Below are 21,489 nucleotides of genomic sequence, written 5' to 3'. Positions count from 1 at the left end.
TTGCAGTGAGCTGAGACTGCACCACTGAACTTTATCCTGGGCAACAGAGCGAGACCCTGTCTCAAAGATGATGATGATGATGATGATAATAATAATAATAACAATAATAATAAGCTTCTGTGTAGCAAGAACAGAAATAAAGGACAAATGGAAAGGAAAGTACAATATATATAATAAGCAAAGAGCTTGTAGACTCCTCTAGTAAAGGAAACGTCCTTGTAAATCAATAAGAAAAAGATGAGTAGTGCAATAGAAAAATTGGGCAAAGGATATTAGAGGCAAATCACAGAAGAAAAATTGGTAAAGCAAGTGAAAAATTCTTAATGTTTTTTCCTTTTTTTAGTTCTTCACAGTAGTCAGTACAGCAAGTGAAAATTTGCTCTATTTCACTGATAAAGAAATGCAAAATAAAATAACAATGAGTTATAAATTTTTACCTATCAGATTAGAAAATAATAGAAAATTCATAATATCCAAAGTCCATGAGAAATTGGTACTCATAAATTGTTGATGAGAATGTACATTGGCATAATGTTTTTGAAATAAAAATGGCAGCATCTATTAAATGTTTAAAGCCTTTATCCTTTGAAAGATGTTATGAGTTAAACTGTGTCCCTTCCTTCCCCTACTTCACCTGCTCCCCACACAGAAAAGCTATATTGAAGTCCTAACTCTCAGTTCTCAGGATGTGACTTTATTTGGAAATAAGGTCACTGTGGATGTAATTAGTTCAGCTGATATTGGAGTGGGGTTGGTCCCTAATCCAATGTGACTGGTGTCCTTATAAGAAGAAGAGACACCATGTGGTGTTGAAGGTAGGGACTGGAGTTACACAGCTGCAAACTAAGATTGCCAGCAAACCACCAGAGTCTAGGGAGAGGCAAGCAAGAATTTCCCCAAAGGCTTCAGAGGGAGCATGGCCCTGCTGACACCTTGATTTGGACTTCTAGCCTCCAGAACTGTGAGAGAACGCATTTCCATCGTTTTGCCCTCCCCGGTTGTGGTATTTTATATAACAGCTCAAAGAGTGAATTCAGTGGTCAAATTCCACATCTGTATTTGTCCATTTTCATACTGCTATGAAGAAATACCCAAGGCTGGGTAATTTATAAAAAAAGAGATTTAATGGACAGTTCCACATGGCTAGGGAAGCCTCACAATCATGATGGAACGTGAAGGAGGAGCAAAGGCACATCTTACCTGGCAGCAGGCAAGAGAGCATGTGCAGGGAGCTCCCCTTCATAAAATCATCAGATCTCATGAGACTTATTCACTATCATGAGAACAGCATGGGAAAACCCACCCCCACAATTCAGTTGTCTCCCACAAGTTCCCTCCCATGACATGTGAAGATTATGGGAGCTGCAATTCAAGATGAGACTTGGGTGGCGACACAGCCAAGCCATATCAACATCTAAGAATTTATTCTACCCAAATACTTTGAATACATATTCAAAGATGTTCACTTCATTGTTGATTTTAATGTTGAAAAACTAAATACTATCTAAATATTCATCAGTAGGGAACTGTTTTAATACTTATGGAATATGAATATCCTGTGACAGTTAATATTGAGTGTCAACTTGACTGGATTGAAGACCAGTATTGATCCTGGGTGTGTCTGTAAGGGTGTCATCAAAAGAGATTCACATTTGAGTCAGTGGGATGGGGAAAGCAGATCCACTCTTAATCTGGTAGGCACAATCTAAGCAGCTGCCAAAAAATATAAAGCAGGCAGAAAAACATGAAAAAGAGAGACTGGCCTGGCCTCCCAGCCTACATCTTTTTCCTGTGCTGGGCGCTTCTTGCCCTCAAACATCAGACTCCAAGTTCTTCAGTTTGGGGTTTGGACTGGTTTGCTTACTCCTCAGCTTGCAGACAGCCTATTGTGGGACCTTGTGATCTTACAAGTTAATATTTAATAAATTCTCCTTGATATACATGTATCCTTGTATCTTATTAGTTCTGTCCCACTAGATAACCCTGACTAATGCAACCCTTAATAGAATACTTAAGGCGTGGTCAAAAAAGCAATGAAATACCTAAAAATTAACTAATTAATGAGAGACTCAAGATAAATTAGAAAGTTGAAAGATCATGTTGTAAGGTACAGATAGATCTTAAATTTATGTTTTAAAAAAGTCATAATAACATGCTAGTATGTAAATATAAAAAGCACTGATGTACTTTTCATAAGTAGTTATTTGGGGTTGGGGGATGGTGAGAATATGAAGGACTTTTCCAAATTATATACATATATATTTATAAGATTTGAATATATATGCATATATATATATATATATATTTTTTTTTTTTTTTCAGACTGAGTTTTGCTCTTGTTACTCAGGCTGGAGGGCAATGGCATGATCTCTGTTCACTGCAACCTCCGCCTCCTGGATTCAAGCAATTCTTCTGCCACAGCCTCCCGAGTAGCTGGGACTACAGGCGTGTGCCACCATGCCCAGCTAATTTTTGTATTTTTAGTAGAGATGGGGTTTCACCATGTTGACCAGGATGGTCTCGATCTCTTGACCTTGTGATCCACATGCCTCGGCCTCCCAAAGTGCTGGGATTATAGGCGTGAGTCACTGTGCCTGGCCGATTTGAATATATTTTTTAAATTGTCATGCATTACTTTTGTCATCAGAAAAATGAAATCTTTCTTTTTTTTATTTTGAGATGGGATCTTGCTGTGTCACCCAGGTTAGTGTGTAGTGGTGTAATCATAGCTTACTGCAGCCTTGCACTCCTGGGCACAAGTGATCCTCCCGCCTCAGCCTCCTAAGTAGCTGGGACTACAAGGATGTGCTGCCACGCCCAGCTAATTTTTTTATTTTTTGTAGAGATGGGGTCTTGGTTGTTGCTAAGGCTGGTCTCAAACTCCTGGCCTCAGGTGATCCCCTGACATTGGCCTCTGAAAGTGCTGGGATTATAGTCATGAACCACTGCACCTAGCCTAAAATCATTTTTATCATACATTCTATGAAGGGAGATTCACATTTCACCTTGCTTTCCTAGTCAATTTTGTGTTACTATAAAGAATATCACAGACTACATAAACAATAGAAATTTATTTGGCTCATAGTTCTTGAGGCTGGGAAATCAAGACTGAAGAATTGTTTCCAGTAAGGACCTTCTTGCTGTGCCATCATATGGCAAGAGGGCATGCATGAGAGAGCAAGAGAGTGAACTTGCAGTCTCAAGCCCTTTTGTAATTGGCATGAATGCATTTATGAGAGTGGAATCCTCATGACTTAGACATTTGCCATAAGGCCCCACCTCCCAATATTGTTGCATTGGGGATTAAGTTTCTAACACAAGCATTTTGGGGGACACATTCAAACCATAGCACCCTCCTTCTGAGTTTTTAAGTCAGTTTCCTTAGAACTGCTACAATAATTTCCTACTTTTCCAGAATTCATCCTTCTGACAATCTCTCTTTCTAGAAAGTTGGCAAGAACAAGGAAATTCAGTAGGACACATAAAAGTCCTATTTGCTCTCTCAGAGATCCTCCCTCAGAAACTATTTACCTCTACTTTACACTCAATGTGGATACCTGTTATTCTAATTTTTATGACTATTTTAATATTCATGCTTATATTAATAGTTCTTACGAATATAGCAGTTTAAAAGAGGGATATGGAATTGCTAGTGGTAGGTATACTGACAACAAAAACAAATGTTTTCAGAAAAATTTCATATATATATATATATATATATATGTACAAGAAATTGCAAACCAGCCTGGGCAACAGAGCAAGAGACCCTGTCTCTACAAAAAAAATTGTTTTAATTAGCTGGGCAAAATGGTGCATGCCTATAGTCCTTGCTACTTGTGGGGTAGAGGCAGGAGGGTTGCTTGAGCCCAGAACTTGGAGGCTGCAGGGAGCTGTGATTATGCCACTGCACTCTAGCCTGGAGACCTTGTCTTTAAATAACAAAACAAACAAACAAAAGAACATTACAAGGACTTACATATATATAAATTTGGATCATTTAATTATGACAAGTAAATGTAATAAACTATCTTTTTTTTATAACTCGGTGAAGAAAATGTTTAATTATGTCTATTGTTTAAGAACTCAGAGAAGAGTATAATATATTTGATTTAGATTTCCATTTGAAATGGTTAAAATTAAAATTCTGGAGCTTAAAGGAAAAATGCTCAGTTATCTTAGAAATTGTACTGCCCAGAAAGACTCATTATCCGAAAATTCTGGATAATCAGGATTTTTCTTCTCTCTCCTTTTCTTCCTAGAGCATTTAATCAAGGCCACACACAGTCTAGAGGTTTTAGAAGTCCCCAGTTGAGTCATTTACCCATGGGCAAAGTAAACAGGGAGGAGAATGAGTCTAGGAGCATGGGGTGCTAGGCGTGGCTCCATTTGCAGCCCCTCCTCTGAGATAGGATGAACAATGAGGGGGCAGCAGGGGCGGAGGCGTCACAGTGGCATTTCTCTATGCTTCTTTCAAACTTCCTTCCCCTAGCTAAGCCCAAAAATGGTTGGTTAGGCTATAAAATAAATAATGCTTATTAAGCCTAATTACCGTGTAGCAAAAAACAAACAAACAATTATGCAAGTCATTAAAAGAGTCAGATCAACTTTGCTGTAAGTGTTTCTTACTTTAGAAATGGCTCTGCAGTTTCATTTGCTTAGCTTTTAGAACTCACTGTTTTTCTAGCAAGCTAGACTGCTTTAACCACCTCCCATTAGGGAAGAGAGGAAGGGAAAGAAGGAGGGAAAAGAAAAAGAGACGCATAATACTTAAACACATCCTTACACACACACACACACACACACACTCACTCACTCACAGAATTGTCCATGAGAACATTTTAAAAATCAGGATAGGATAGATCTACACAGAGTAGGGCTATGACAGCACCATTGCAATCACTGTACTTAGGCGAAAATGCATGTGCTAAATTCCCCAATTTCTCCTTATTCTAGAACTAGAGCTAAGATTTATATTAAGCTGAAATTTAATGTGCAATTCACTTTTTGCTTTCTCTCTCTCTCTCTCTCTCTTCCTTTTAAAAAGCTGGTAACCAACATTAAAGACATTGTGGTTAGTATCTTTATAACTAAAATATAGCTTCATTTCTGCTCATGGAAATATGTAGTCAATTAGCCATAATGTGGTCCAGACTCCCTTTGATATTCTAAAATAAAAACATTCCAAGTTATTTACTTGAGAAGAGTTGTTTCTAAGCATGCCCAGTAGCTGCTGTTTTTAATAATGCTGCTTTTAATGGGTGTGGGGCATTCTGAGTGAAAGGGGGGAGGGAATGTGTGGCTCAAAGTTCTGAACTATAATCACTGGAATTTTGGAATATAACCATGAGGGCTTATATTTAGATTCAACTATTATTGAAGTTCATTCACAGACATTTAACAATTCTTGTACTCCTTTCTCTTTTCAGGCAAGCTGAAGTGGAAGTGAGGAGTAACCAGGGAAAAGAAGCAGATGGGGATATCATTTACAAGGATGCCTTGCCCTGGGAATCCTCCCCACAGAAGGAAGTAGGGAGATATCCTTTACATAGCATTGTCTGAAGAGTAGTTCCCAAATATTTGTTCTTGGACAGGGCAGAGCTGGATGCCCAAGAATCTCCTGGGAAACATTAATTATAAAAACCAAGCTAAACAGAGCCCCTGCCTCCACATTGATTTGGAGGGGGTAAAGTGGGATGTACCAGGGGTCTGGGTGGTAATCACTGATCTGGAAAGCATTGCTCTGCATTTGTAGTTAGATCATTTGGGCTTTCTGGCAATTCCTTGCTGTGTGACCTCAGGCAAATCAACTTCTCTGAGCTTCATGCTGATTATTTAGAAAGTGATGATGATACCTGGGAGCTGCCATGGCTCAAGCCAGTTGTCCTGGTGCATGAGGAGGCAAGGTCAGGTGTTCAAGGCCAGCCTGGGCAACGTATAAATTTGTCATCCATTAAAAAAAAAAAGTGATAATGATATCAATAAATCTTGAGAATCAAATGAGATTCGGTATGCAAAAGCACTTAGTCTGTCAGTTGCCCTTCAATTTTAGCTAAGCTTAGATATTTAAATCCTAGTGATATTTGTGCTAAGTGGTGTGGGAGATAAAAAAGAATCAGAATCTAGTTTGGGAGAAGTTTTCAACCTAACTGGAGAGAAAAGGTATAAACAAAATATCATGAAAAGTACTTATAACAGAATACTAAGCCACTAAAAAGCATTTTTAGTGTGCACTATGGGCTCTGCAGTAGGGTAGATTATGTGGGTGATTGAGAAGTATAGTATACAACATGGATACTCTTCTGAAAGGGCTCTTGGTTTCAGTGGAGAAAAGAGATTCTTCTATAACAGCAAATGACAAAAAGATAATATAATCAAATAACTGCTAAATTTTATGGTACAGCCTCTAAAAGGTTACTGAGGGAAGTTCTGAAGAAAGAACAATAGGAATTGCTGTAGTCCTGGAGAAGAGAGAACTTTAGCTGGGTCTAGAAGTTAAAACAGCAAAAGAAACAGAAAGAGGCTCATTTGTCAGGGGAACAGCAAAAGCTAAATATAGAGGCAGGAATGATCAGGGTGCATGTAGTATCAGAAAGGAGATCAAACTGGCTAGCATGGTGGAACAGATTACAGAGGGCCTTAAAAGCTCAGCTGAGAAGTTTGTACTTGATATATCTATGCATATTTTGCATGTTTGTTGCTAGAGTTCCACATAGCAGACTGTTTACACACGTACCCTTGAAACTCCAGAACTGTGCTGTCCAATATGACAGCAACTAGCCACTGTGGCTGTGGATTACTTGAAATGTAGCTAGTCTGAACTGAGATGCACTGTAAGTATAAAACACATACCAGGTATCAAAGATTTAGTGCAAAAAATATTAAAATACTTACACTGATTATTTGTTGAAATGATAGTATTTCAATATATATACTAAATTTTAAATATTATTAAAATTAATTTATCTGTTTTTTTTCCTTATTTAAATAAGGCTACTAAAAACTTAAAGTTAAGGGACTTACATTACATTTCTTTCAACAGTACTATTTGAGAATGTTAGGATGGGTATAAAGAATTTTATTTGCACAAGGAGCCTGGGAGAAAGAAACAGATAAGCATTTAAGTAGATGGGTGTGAAGATGCCTAGAAGGCCAGAATTAACAGTATTGTATATTGTGTCCCCCTCACCACACACACACACCTGGGATATATATTAAAGTCAAGGCAGTGGAACTTGGTTCTGGGTCAATGAATAAAGACTGATATAAAGAGAGATTTTTGTGTGCAATACTGAGGGATATCCTTCCAAAAGAAGAGCCATTAAGAAGCTGAGAGAGCAAATAATGTATAAGAATTGTACAGGATTCATGTTTAAGGACAAGAGCAATAAAAGTCATAAATCTGAATGAGGGACAGAGACCTGTCCCACTTCAGGAGAATATCGCTAGTGGCTCCATGGGCTACATGCTTTACCACTGGGTAGGGCCAGAGGAGCAGAAGAGCTATGGTCAGAAGAAAGAGGGGGTAGAAGTAGCTCTAGCTACTAAGTAGCTGAGTGGAGACCAGCAGTTCTGACAAAAGAAGAGCAACCTTCTCCAAGGAGAACACAGGCCCACAAAAGACTTAACCAAGAGGTTTTGGGTGGTTTCTTTGTTTGGGCCCAGAGTCAAAAGTGATTTCTATTGTTACCCATACATTTTGAGAGAAGTATATATTTCCTACTATCAGGGGGAGAGTTTTGTTTTCTGTAATATGACATGCTCTAAAGAGAATAGATTATGTTAATGAAGAGGTTTTTTCTCCCTGAGCATTATGATGAACATGTTTAAGTAAATTTGAGGTAGAACTACACCTTATTCCCTTTCCAGCTTCCTTTTTTTTTTTTTTTTTTTTTTTAGTTTTTAAAAAATGTTTATTTCAAGTACGAAAAGAAATGTTTAAACATTGTCCAAAAATTGTGTTCAGTTTCACAAGTAAAAAATAAGACTCTGGAAAAAAGTTTACAAAATTCATTATAAAATACTTAAGAATATACTTTGACATCCATATCACAGTGGGCATTTTTGAAAAATAAGTTTTGCTAATATAGCTTAGAAACCAAAACATATTTACAGTGCTATTTAAATAAACAAGTCCTTAACTAAGGAACAGTCCTCCCTCAGGATGAATAGGATTTCAAATTGATTTGTAAAAGCACTCCAAATAAAGTAGAAATTCAAATACTTTGTGGTTTCCCCAATGAATACCATCCATTTCTTACATATGCCTACCCAAAGTTCTCGAAGTTCTCATTTTCATTAAGCACTTTCAATTAAATACAATGAAAGTGGGAACCAAACTTTATCATGGCATTTCTGATTAGTTACAGCAAAATATTCTGAAAAGAAAAGGAAAGAAATTTCCCAGTGGCAATTACAAAACCACATCTTATAATTATTTTACCAGACTGCTACAAAGGCTTCTACTTCTCTTCTCCAGGTACATCTGTTTGTAGGTTTCAAACATTGCTTTTGAATCTTTTACAGGGTTTTGTATCCAGCTTCCTTTGAACCACTTAGTGCTAACTAACATCCAGAGCCTGGGTGTTAGTTAGCATTAAGGTTTCAAAGAGAGAGGGAAATTATTACGTTTAATCAAGTGAGAAAATTTTGGAGGGGGTTGTGTGTAGAGAGGAAAGACAGCAGGGGGAAGGAAGGGCTGGGAAGAGGGGGAAGGCTTCTCATTCTGTGATGTGATCCTCTTCCTGTAACTTCACCAAAGCTAAAGTCAACCCTACTAAACTCACCCAAATTTGGCATGAGTGGATTTCTTGGAAAAACCAGCAAAGAGACTGAGTGTTGCCTCTGGGGTGATCAGGGGAGAAATATATAGCATATCCAAAGACCCAGCCAGACCTCAAAATATAAGTCTCTCTGTTCCTTCTCATATTAGGGAGACAGAGAAATGAAAAATACAGAATTGGAGTTTAGAGATACAAGAATTGTGGCTGGGCGTAGTGGCTTATGCCTGTAATCCAAGCACTTTGGAGGCCAGGGCGGGCGGATCACCTGAGGTTGGGAGTCCAAGACCAGCCTGACCAACATGGAGAATCCCGTCTTAAAAAAAAATAATAAAAAAAAATAAAAAGCGATACAAGAATTGTGCTCAGGAATAGCATGTGGGGGGAACTGGCCCTATTGGCCCTGCCCCTATGTTCTGGCCAACAGGGTTTAAAGGGAGTTTCTGGCTCTGCAGGTTGTGCTGTTTTAAGGAACTGTTTGTCTCTCCAGGAAGGAGTATTGAGCTTTTCCAAAGCTCTTTATCTCATCCTCTTAGAAAATTTTCTTTCAGTTTTAGTAGAGCCTTAGTTGGCTCCAAGGCCGTAATGTTGAAAGACTGAGAAGTAGGTTGGGCATGGTAGCTCACGCCTGTAATCCCAGCACTTTGGAAGGCTGAGGTGGATGAATCACGAGGTCAGGACTTCAAGACCAGTCTGGCCAAGATGGTGAAACCCTGTCTCTACTAAAAATACAAAAATTTAGCCAGGCATGGTGGCAGGCGCCTATAATCCCAGCTACTCAGGAGGCTGAGGCAGATAATTACTTGAAGCTAGGAGGTGGAGGTTACAGTGAGCCAAGATCGTGCCACTGCATTCCAGCCTGGGTGACAGAGTGAGACTCTGGCTCAAAAAAAAAAAAAAAAATACTGAGAAGTAATGGGTCTCCAGACTTAAGTATTAGAGCTGCTTCAGATCCAAAAGTTGGGGGAAGAAGAGGAGGCTAGAATGATCAGGAGAGGAAGCCAGGGACACTGGAAGGGGTGGGATCATGACACTTGCTTTCCTGTTCTACTCATCTGCTAGTGTTAGAATGAGTAGGCTTCTGGAATTCAGCTGAGCATTGAGTTGTGTTTGTTTTGTTTTGTTTCCTGTTGCTTTTTGGGCTCCATGTGTTAACTGAGGATTCCCACATAGAGCTCCTCAGACTTTGAGCCTGCTCTCCAGCTGGCAGTATGTGCTTCTGCCTGGCATTGGGGAAGGAGTGAGCAGGAAGAGGGACCTCAGTAAAGGGGAGGGCTTCTCAAGGGAGGATCTGATGTGTCTTAAATGAAGCTTTCTCTGTCTGAGTTAACCAGCAAAGCTGTATTTACTCCAGCAAGAATCACCTTGGCAACCAGCATAGCCAACGGAATCTTAATTTTTAGAAATGTGTTGGGAGATACGTATATAAATATTAATTCTGTATATGCATGTGTGCATACACAGATAATTTTGTGTATACATTTTTCTCATGTGCTTGCCATATTCATTTTGACACTAGAGAAGAACCCATCAGTCTGACATAATGAGATTTTCTCAGGCTATTTGCTTGTATTGTAACCAGGCTGTCAAGCCTTTGATGGTACTTTGGGTAACACTGAAAATATGCTGAATACCGTATTTCACAATATGGTACTGTAGTCAATATAGGGGAGTACGGGGAGGGAGGTGTCTGCTGGCCAGCTGTATTTTCCATTTTCACAGAGCATCAGCTCTTCTGGGGTCATCATGGATCTGGGGCCTGGTGCTCAGCTCTTTAGGTCAACCAAATACAGTCCTCTTATGAGTGATCAAGTTCCAGAATTCCCAATCATCAGACTTATTATAATAAATACAACAGAGATTCTTCCCAGAAGGAAGAAAAGTGAGAAGTAACATAATTCCAGGAAATTACCTGATAAGCATGGCTGATCAGGATAAAAGGAGTTGAGTTATCCCAAGAAATACTGAGGTTTTGCCCTAATAACCATCTTTTTGCCAAAACACACCAAATAGCCAGGAACATCTATGTGGGGGTATTTTTTTGTCCCTGGTTAGTACAGGGATGTAATGGCAGTCATTTTAGAGCTTTTCCTTCTTAGATTATAAGCCCTTCCCACCCCAATCTTAGACAAAGTTAATCTGCTTCTGAGGGAAGAGTAGAAACAAAAAACATATGTCCCTGGAGAAGGGCAGGAAACCTGGTCAGGCCCTGTATCTGCAGTGACACAAACAACGTATCTCCTCTCATTAGAAGTGAGGTGGGAAATCCTCTATTGCCCAAGAATACACACAGGTACAAGGCAGAAACTGGCTTCCATGGATGTGGGAGGGGCAGCGATGCCAAGCAAGTTTCACCCTCAAGGCCCAGGCACACAGAACCCAAGACTGAGGCTGAACTATGATATTAAAAAAGCCTTCCTTGCCCCCACCAAGAAACTTGCACTGCCACAGCAGCCTTATCACTGAGGCAGAGGCAAGAGCATAGAGAGACACCCCCATCCCCACCCGTGGCACAAGAATACAAAGTCCAAAGAGAGATGAGAGTGGAACAGGAACACTGAGAATACTCCTCTGATGCTCCAGGACTCACACCAGGAACAAGATAATAGCAGTTGATTATTTGCACTGAAGATAATTGTAGCAAAAACAAAACCCAAACCCAGCTCAACTACTGAAAAAATTGACTGAACTTCCCACATGAACAGCTGGACAGAGGAAAGACTATTTATATTAAAGACTATTTCCAAGAGTAAATACTATTTATATCAGTCTCTACTATTCCTTTATCACAGGGTCCAACATTCAGTTTAAAAAAAAAATATGAAACACACATACACACAAACACCAGATAAAAGACAATCCATTGTCCAAAGACAAAGCAATCAACAGAACCAGATCCAGAGGTGACCCAAATATTGGAAAAATCATGCAGCTGATTTGAAATAATTATGATAGCAGTACTATGGGATCTAGTGGAATGGATAGGCAAGAGGCATGAACACTAGCTGGGCATGGTGATGTACACCTGTTGTCCCAGCTGTTTGGTAGGCTGAGGCAGGAGGATCACTTGAACCTGGGAAGTGGAGGCTGCAGTGAGCAGAGATGATACCATTGTACTCCAGTCTGGATGACAGAATGAGACTCTGTCTCAAAAATAAATAAGTAAAAATAAGCAAATAAATAAAAGAGGCATAAACATATAAACAGTCTTATCAGTAGATTGGATACAGTAGAAGAAAGACTCAACAAACTTAAAGATAGGTGAATAAAAATGATGTAAAGTGAAATAGAAATGAAAAAAAAAAAGTGAAAACTGAATACAGCAACCAAGAGCTGTAGGACAGTATCAAACAGTCCAATACATATAATTATAGAAGAAGAAGAAAAGAAAAATTTGAAGAGATAATAGCTGAGAATTTCCAAATTTGATCAGAAAAAAAACAACAACAAATCAAAAATCCAAACTCAGAGAAATAACCTGAGTACAGAGTGTAGGAGGTTATAAACCTTGAAAGTAACCAAAAGGGGGGAAAAAACAAAAACAAAAAAAAACCTTACCCACTGAGGAACAAGGATGATAATGGCAATAAACTCATGAGAAACAATGCAATAAAAAAAGAAATGGAGCAATATCCTTAAAATATTGAAAGACAAAAAGTGATCAACTCAGAATATAATAACTGGTTTTAAAAATCTCAAAAATTAAGTTAAATCAAATCTATTTTAGACACACAAAGTCTGAGATAATTCATTTAGCAAACCTGAAATACAAAACATTAAAGGAAGTTATTTAGGCAGGGATATGATACTGGAAGGAAATTTGGATCTATGCAAAAAAATGAAGAATTCCAGAATGGTAAGTGAAGGTGAACAGATTACAAGACTGCCTCTGATTTTTTTGTTTTGTCACTACTATTTTGAGCTTACTAAAATTAATCAGATTATGGGTTATATGACTTATACTTTAACTTCTAAGCTATCTGGGAGAAACCATATATATTTCTTTTATAGAAAAGACACACATATGTATTGATTCATGACTCATTTATTACTTAAAGTAAGCATTTGCCTTTTACTAGGTACTTTGCTAGGGTCTAGAGATAATAACCTAAATAAGTCATTATCAGTACCTGGCTTAAGGAAGCTCACGGTCTAGTGGGAGTCAAATGCAAAATAAATAAATAATATAGAACCGAATGATCTGTGCCACATTAGCCATATACATAAAAGAAGTGTAGAATTAATTCTGTCTAGAGGAGTCAGACAGGACAAGTAAGGGTAGAATATCCTGCCATCACAGGAATAGGCATCTTTTCCATTACAACAAGAAAAGTCATGTAGTCATGTACAAAAATATGGACCGAAGAGGAAAGGACTAGAGGCAAGCTATTTTCCAGGTGGTTTGTATAATGGTTCAAGGAAGAGAAAATAAGGGCCAGATCTAAAGTTGTATTAATGAGTATGTATGCTGGAGATATTTAGAATATAACACTCAGACTTGCTGAACAATTGGATGTGGAAGGTTGAGAGAGAAGAGGAATTTAGAGTAAATACTGATTTCTGGCAGGTGAGAAAATGAGTAATTATGTCATTAGCTGAGATGGAAATATTTAAGGACACAAGAACAAAAAGAAGCGACATTAGCACCCAAGAGATGCAAACAAACTTTTGCAAATTGGAAAACAAATGGAGGAGAGGTAACTGATTGCCAAGTGTAGGAGGTTATAAATCACTGAGTGGAACACTGGTAAGTGGATAAACACTTGCAAATCCACAAGAACCATGGCAGGGGTGAGGCATGACAATAAAAAATAGACAGTTAAAAGAGTAGTTGGATCCTCATTCCACTCCCTCTTTCCACTTTCAAAACTGAACAAATGGTATCACGCCATCTCAATGGGTGATTAGAGGATTCTTTCCCAAAGAAACTGGCTGTAGGGACAAGTGCTCAACCTATTGATATTTGGAAATTCCTCATTGAAAGAGCTGGGTCCCCATCTGATCCATGTACAGCAAAGCCTACCAGTCATAAGTTTGCTGCACACAAAACACCTAGTTTCATTATCTTTTTTTGTTCTTATATTTTTAAATATGAACTAATAGCGAAGGGTGATCAGATATTTGAAAAAAGCTTCTAAAATGAAATGGGTGCAGCGGCTCACATCTGTAATTCCAGCACTTTGGGAGGCCGAGGTGGGTGGATCTCCTGAGGTTGGGAGTTTGAGACCAGCCTGGCCACATGGTGAAACCCTGTCTCTACTAAAAATACAAAAAGTAGCCGGGTGTGGTGGTAGGTGCCTGTAATCTCAGCTACTCGGGAAGTTGAGGCAGGACAATTGCTTGAACCCGAGAGGTGGAGGTTGCAGTGAGCCAAGGTCACACCATTGCACTCTAGCCTGGGTGATAGAGACTGTATAAAAAAAAAAAAAATTAAAAAACAGAAGATGCAATAAATTATATGTTAACTATTAAAATTAATACAAATTCTAGCAAGACAGCTGGATATAAAATCAACATACAAAATGAACTATTATCTGCTTCTAGAAGGTAAAATAGACATCATTTTCCCTATTCTTATGACCATAACTAAAAATCCGGGACATTATATATATAAAAAACATAAGAAGACTCTGAAGAGTAGAGGCAAGAAGACAGACTGGTTAGCAACTTCAGGACCCAAAGAGAAAACTGTAGCTAGAAAGTTCCCCAGATTTTTTGTTTTCCTCATAAGTCTCAGACTGGGGTTAGAGAGGCTGGCATCCCAGAAATGTAAATGGGAACAGACCAAAAAAAAAATCACTAACAAAAGCCTGCTCTCTCTAGCCAAAGGCACAGGAAATGATAAGCTTAGCAGGACGGAAAACTCAGAAAACTTATGGTTCTACTTCAGCCATTACACCATAGAAAAAACTTTGATTCCATCCCTACACATACCAGCAAAGATGGGTGAAGCACTTAGAGTTTCATCCTCACCAGTCACCTGCTGGTGTAGTTTCAGTGAAAGCCAAGCAGGGTTTCACTGAAGTAACAAGGTACTACTCTTCCTAGCCAGGAAGGTATCAGTGAAAGCCTAGTGAGGAATAGGAACTCTCAACCCCAACCAGCTACAGGAGACACCCTGTCTCCTTGAGTATCAATAGAGGTTGAGTGGTGAATGTAGACTTTTACCCCAAGCTAGCAGATATTAGGTGGTACCCATTCTTCTCCTTCCACAGTGATGTCACAGGGAGTTGGCTAAATCTAAATAAGAATCAGAGTCTCATAATACTGAAAATTTCTAGATTTCTGCCAAAAATCACTCATCACACAAAGAACCAGGAAAATCTCAAATTGAATAAAAAAAAATAATTATGGCAACACTGAGATGACAAAGCTATTATTATTTGACAAAGCTTTTAAAGCTTTACTGTCTCAACAAAGAAACAGAAAGCCTCATCAAGAAAATAGAAGATATAAGGAAGAACCAGATAGAGATTTTAGAACTGACAAATACAATAATAGAATAAAACACTCAATGGATGGGTTCAACCACAGAATGGCGGGAACAGAAGAAAAAATCAGTGAACTTGAAGTAGAACAATATAAATTACTTAATCTGGATAACAGAGAAAAAAATAGAAAAAAATGAATAGCACCTCAGAGACCTATAGGACAAAAGACACTAATGATATCTATGTCATTTCATAAGGAGAGGAGAAAGAAGAAGGAGAAAGTGGACAAAGCTGAAAAAGAACATGAAGTAATGGCTGAAAACTCTCTAAATTTGGCAAGAGGCTTAGCCTATAGATTCAGGAAGCTGAGCAAATCCTAAACAGGATAAACCCAAAGAAATGTACAAGGAGACACATTATGGTCACACTTTTGGGAACTAGAGAAAGAAAAAATCTTAAAAGCTATGAAAAAGCATTGATACTTTACCAGGCCGGGCGCGGTGGCTCAAGCCTGTAATCCCAGCACTTTGGGAGGCCGAGGCAGGTGGATCATGAGGTCAAGAGATCGAGACCATCCTGGTCAACATGGTGAAACCCCGTCTCTACTAAAAATACAAAAAATTAGCTGGGCGTGGTGGCGCGTGCCTGTAATCCCAGCTACTCAGGAGGCTGAGGCAGGAGAATTGCCTGAACCCAGGAGGCAGAGGTTGCAGTGAGCCGAGATCGCGCCATTGCACTCCAGCCTGGGTAACATGAGTGAAACTCCGTCTCAAAAAAAAAAAAAAAAGTAGAAGTATGCACGGGCATTAGTTTTCATAAGAGTCATTTTCAGGAAAATTAGGCAGGTTTTACAGTATGGAGTGTCCTTTCTGAGACTCTGTTTCTATTAAAAAAAATTATCACAGTAGGCCTCAAAGACCAGCTCAAGGATATTCTCTAAACAGAAAGGAAATAATAAAAGAAGGAGTCTTGGGCCATCGAGATGGAAGAAAAAATACAGTAAGCAAAAATATGGGTAAATAAAATTGACTTTCCTTCTTCCTTTGAGTTATCTAAATTACATTCAAGGGTCAAAGCAAAAATTATAACATTCTCTCATGTGTTCCTCAATGTATTTAGAGGGAATATTTAAAACAATTATATTATAAATGGGAGACAGAAAGAGCTGTAAAGGAATGTTTCTATGCTCCACTCAAGGGAAATAAAAAACCACATGGAACCAAATGAAAATAAAAATACAACACATGAAAGAAGCTAAAATAGTATTTCAAGGGAAACTTATGGCATAACACATATATTAGAAAGAAGGAAAATCTCAAATCAATAAGCCTCCACATCAAGCATGTAGAAAAGAAAAGCAAAATAAACCCAAAGCAAGAGGAAAGAAGCTAATAATAAAATGTAGAAAGTAAGGAAATTGAAACAAAAAAGTAGACAAATCAATGCAGCAGAGTTTATTCTTTGAAAAGATCAATAAAAGAGATAAACCTCTAGTAAGACTGGCAAAGAAAGAAAGACACAAATTACCACTATCAAGAATGAAACAGGATATTACTACACACCCCACAGACTTCAAAGGATAAATGCTCATAAATTTAACAACTTAGATGAAATGAGCTAATTCCTTGAGAATAACCAACTATTACAACTAACCCAATATGAAGGAGATACTTTGAATTGCCCTATAAAGTACATTTAAATTATAATTTTTAAAATCCCAGAAAAAGAAATCTCCAGGTGTAGATGGTTCCACTGGAGAATTCCACCTCATGTTTAAGGAAAAAAGAACAAATTATTGATACATGACAATCTGAATGAAAATCTTGAGAACTATGCTGGGTAAAAAAGCTAATCCCTAAAGGTTATATACTGTATGCTTCCATTTTGAAATGACAAAATTATAGAATGAATGAATGTAGTGGTTGCCAGGGATTTATGAAGAGGTGAGGTTGGGAGTAAAATGGGAGAGGGATCCTTGTGATAATAGAAATGTTCTTCATCTTGAGTGTATCAGTGTTAACAGCAAATTGTTATTGGCTGTGATATCATAAGCTAGTTTTGCAAGATGTTACCATCAGAATAAACTGGGTAAAGGATACATGGAATCTCTTTGTATTATGTCTTACAATTACATGAGTCTACAATGATCTGAAATAAAAAAGTTTAACTAAAAGAAATGTAGTTTGGCTTTTTCGCAACGGGTTGGCTGCCAGAACATAGATGTTGTGAAAGCTACCTGTAAAAGCCAAAATGGTTAAGGAAAAGACTCATATCAACATTGTCGTCATTGGACATGTAGATTCGGGCAAGTCCACCACTACTGGCCATCTAATCTACAAATGCGGTGGCATCGACAAAAGAACCATTGAAAAATTTGAAAAGGAGGCTCCTGAGATGGGAAAGGCTCCTTCAAGTATGTCTTGGTCTTGGATAAACTGAAAGCCGAGCGTGAACGTGGTATCACCATTGATATCTCCTTGTGGAAATTCGAGACCAGCAAGTATGACGTGACTATCATTGATGCCCCAGGACACAGCGACTTCATCAAAAACATGATTACAGGGACATCTCAGGCTGACTGTGCTGTCCTGATTGTCACTGCTGGTGTTGGTGAATTTGAAGCTGGTATCTCCAAGAACGGGCAGACCCGAGAGCATGCCCTCCTGGCTTACATACTAGGTATGAAACAACCAATTGTTGGTGTTAACAAAATGGATTCCACTGAGCCACCCTACAGCCAGAAGAGATATGAGGAAATCGTTAAGGAAGTCAGCACTTACATTAAGAAAATTGGCTACAACCCTGACACAGTAGCATTTGTGCCAATTTCTGGTTGGAATGGTGACAACATGCTGGAGCCAAGTGCTAACATGCCTTGGTTCAAGGGTTGGAAAGTCACCCATAAGGATGGCAACGTCAGTGGGACCATGCTGCTTGAGCTCTGGACTGCATCCTACCACCAACTCGTCCAACTGACAAGCCCTTGCGCCTGCCTCTCCAGGATGTCTCTAAAATTGGTGGTATTGGTACTGTTCCTGTTGGCCAAGTGGGGACTGATGCTCTCAAACCTGGTATAGTGGTCACCTTTGCTCCAGTCAACGTTATAACTGAAGTGAAATCTGTTGAAATGCACCATGAAGCTGTGAGTGAAACTCTTCCTGGGGACAATGTGGGCTTCAATGTCAAGAATGTGTCTGTCAAGGATGTTCATCGTGGCAAGGATGTTCATGGTGACAGCAAGAACGACCCACCAATGGAAGCAGCTGGCTTCACTGCTCAGGTGATTATCCTGACCCATCCAGGCCAAATCAGTGCTGGCTATGCCCCTGTACTGGATTGCCACACAGCTCACATTGCCTGCAAGTTTGCTGAGCTGAAGGAAAAGATTGATCACCGTTCTGGTAAAAAGCTGGAAGATGGCCCTAAATTCTTGAAGTCTGGTGATGCTGCCATCGTTGATATGGTTCCTGGCAAGCCCATGTGTGTTGAGAGCTTCTCAAACTATCCACCTCTTGGTCGCTTTGCTGTTCGTGATATGAGACAGACAGTTGCCGTGGGTGTCATCAAAGCAGTGGACAAGAAGGCTGCTGGAGCTGGCAAAGTCACCAAGTCTGCCCAGAAAGCTCAGAAGGCTAAATGAATATTATCCCTAATACCTGCCACCTCAGTCTCAAAATCAGTGGTAGAGGAAGAATGGTCTCAGAACTGTTTGTTTCAATTGGCCATTTAAGTTTAGTAGTAAAAGACTGGTTAATGATAACAATGCATCGTAAAACCTTCAGAAGGAAAGGAGAATGTTTTGTGGACCAATTTGGTTTTTTTTTTTTTGCTTGTGGCAGTTTTATTAGTTTTTAAAATCAGTACTTTTTAATGGAAACAACTTGATCAAAAATTTGTCACAGAATTTTGAGACCCATTAAAAAAGTTTAATGAGAAAAAAAAAAAAAGAAATTTAGTTCGATAAGAAAATCACCCCCCCAAAAGTGATATACAAGTACATTAAAAGTATCAAGTACCTGGGGCCAGGCATGGTGGCTCATGCCTGTAATCCCAGCACTCTGGGAAGCTGAGGCAGGCAGATCACAAGTTCAGGAGTTAGAGACCAGCCTGGCCACTATGGTGAGGCCAATATGGTGAAACCCCATCTATACAAAAAATACCAAAAATTAGCCAGGTATGGTGGCACATGCCTGTAACCCAGCTACTTGGAAGGCTGACGCAGGAGAATCGCTTGAACCTGGGAGGTGGAGGTTGCAGTGAGCTGAGATCATGCCACTGCACTCCAGCCTGGGCAACAGAGTGACACTCTGTCTCAAAAAAAGAAAAAAGAAAAAAAAAGTATCAAGTACCTCAGAATAACTCTAATAATAGAGCAGGTGTAAAAGCTCTTTGAGGTTATTTTTAAAACTTCACTATTAGTCATTAAGGAAAACTTAAATAAATGCAGTAATCCCATCCATCTTGATGGCTTGTAAGACTGATGAGTTGGATATCAATTATCTGAAAATGCATCTATAGTCCATAGACTGAATGGAACCACAATAAAAATTCTAACAATTTTTTGAAACTTCATGAGTTGATTCGAACATTTATGCAAAAATACAAAAGATATACTCTTGAAAAAGAACCAGGTGGGAAGAAATGCTCTTGCAGATATCACAATTTTTTATGAAGTTATAATAAATAAGATAATATGGTATTTATGTAGGAATAGACACATAACTATTGGAAGAAATAGAGAATGCGGTCAGCAATCCAGACACGTATCATCATGTAATTTATTTAAAAGGGAGCTCTGCAGAGAATTGGTAAGAGGACAGTCTTTTCAACACTGGTCATTAGGTATCTGTATTAGTCTGTTTTCACACTGTTGATAAAGACATACCTGAAACTAGGAACAAAAAGAGGTTTAATTGGACTTACAGTTCCACATGGCTGGAGAGGCCTCAGAATTACAGGAGGAGGCAAAAGTCACTTCTTACATTGTGGCAGCAAGAGAAAAATGAGGAAGAAGCAAAAGTGGAAACCCCCGATAAACCCGTCAGATCTCATGAGACTTAATATCACGAGAATAGCACAAGAAAGACTAACCCCATGATTCAATTACCTCTCCCAGGATTCCTCCCACAACATGTGGGAATTCTGGTAGATACAATTCAAGTTGAGATTTGGGTGGGGACACAGTCAAACCATATCAGTATCCATGTGAAAATGTTTTAAGTTGAATCTATTCCTCATATCATACACAAAAGCTAATCTCAGATGAATTGAGATTGGTTGATATATGAAAGGAAAACTAACAGAATTTGTGGAAGATAATACAGAGTAATACCTTATAATATGGAAGAATATCTTCATGACTTTGAACATATCTTAAATAAGGCATATTAAATAAGAAACAAAGGCAACAATCATATAAGAAAAGATTAAAACATCAGACTACATTAAAATTAGGGGCTTCTGTTTATCAAAATATACTAGAAAGAAAGGGAAAAAAGAAAGTGGGAGAAGATATTTCCATCACATTCAACTGACAAAAGACTTGGATCCAGAGCCCGGGCTTGGTGGCTCCCACCTGTAATCCCAGCACTTTGAGAGGTCGAGGCAGGCAGATCACAAGGTCAGGAGTTCAAGACCAGCCCGGTCAATATGGGAAACCACATCTCTACTAAAAATACAAAAATTAGCCAGGCACAGTGGCAGCCTGTAATCCCAGCTACTAAGGAGGCTGAGGCAAGAGAATTGCTTGAACCCAAGAGGCAAAGGTTGCAGTGGGCTGAGACCGTGCCACTGGATGCAGAAAGGGGAAAGGACTTTTGACATGTCTCACAAGTGGAAGTACAAATGGTTAACAAATATATTAAAAGGCACTCATTGCATGAATAAACAAGGAGACACAAATTCAAACCACAGGGAAAAGCCACCACAAAAGCATCAGTTAGGCAAAAATTAAGAAGTCTGACAATACAAAGTATTTAAAAAGATGTGAAATAATGAGAAATTTCACACACAGCAAAAGTATGGGAGTGTAAATTGACACAATTTTAAAAACAAATTTGGTAAGATCTAGCAAAATTGAACATATGTATATACCATGAACTAGTAATTTCACTTCTAAATTTATATCCTACGGAAATTTATATACATATGTGTTGGGAAGTGTGTACAGAAATGGCCATGTGAATAATGACCATTATTCACAATCAGCCCAAACTGGAATCAGCCCAAAACATCCAACAACAATAAAATGAATAAGTGAATTGTGGTATATTTATACACTT

The 21,489-nt window shown here is 38.7% G+C and overlaps 1 pseudogene across 1 annotated transcript; it reads left to right on the top strand.

Moving 5' to 3' along the window:
• The first annotated feature begins 17,433 nt into the window (after positions 1–17,433).
• On the top strand, positions 17,434–19,155 carry LOC116560657 (annotated as a pseudogene). Its single transcript, XR_004273066.1, has one exon. The product of XR_004273066.1 is annotated as an elongation factor 1-alpha 1 pseudogene (transcript).
• Positions 19,156–21,489: the final 2,334 nt, after the last annotated feature.

The sequence above is a fragment of the Sapajus apella genome, unplaced genomic scaffold (assembly GCF_009761245.1).
Source record: "Sapajus apella isolate SASKATOON/1434 unplaced genomic scaffold, GSC_monkey_1.0 scaffold26, whole genome shotgun sequence".
In the NCBI taxonomy this organism is placed as follows: domain Eukaryota; kingdom Metazoa; phylum Chordata; class Mammalia; order Primates; family Cebidae; genus Sapajus; species Sapajus apella.
This window is presented reverse-complemented; position numbering and strand designations above follow the sequence as displayed.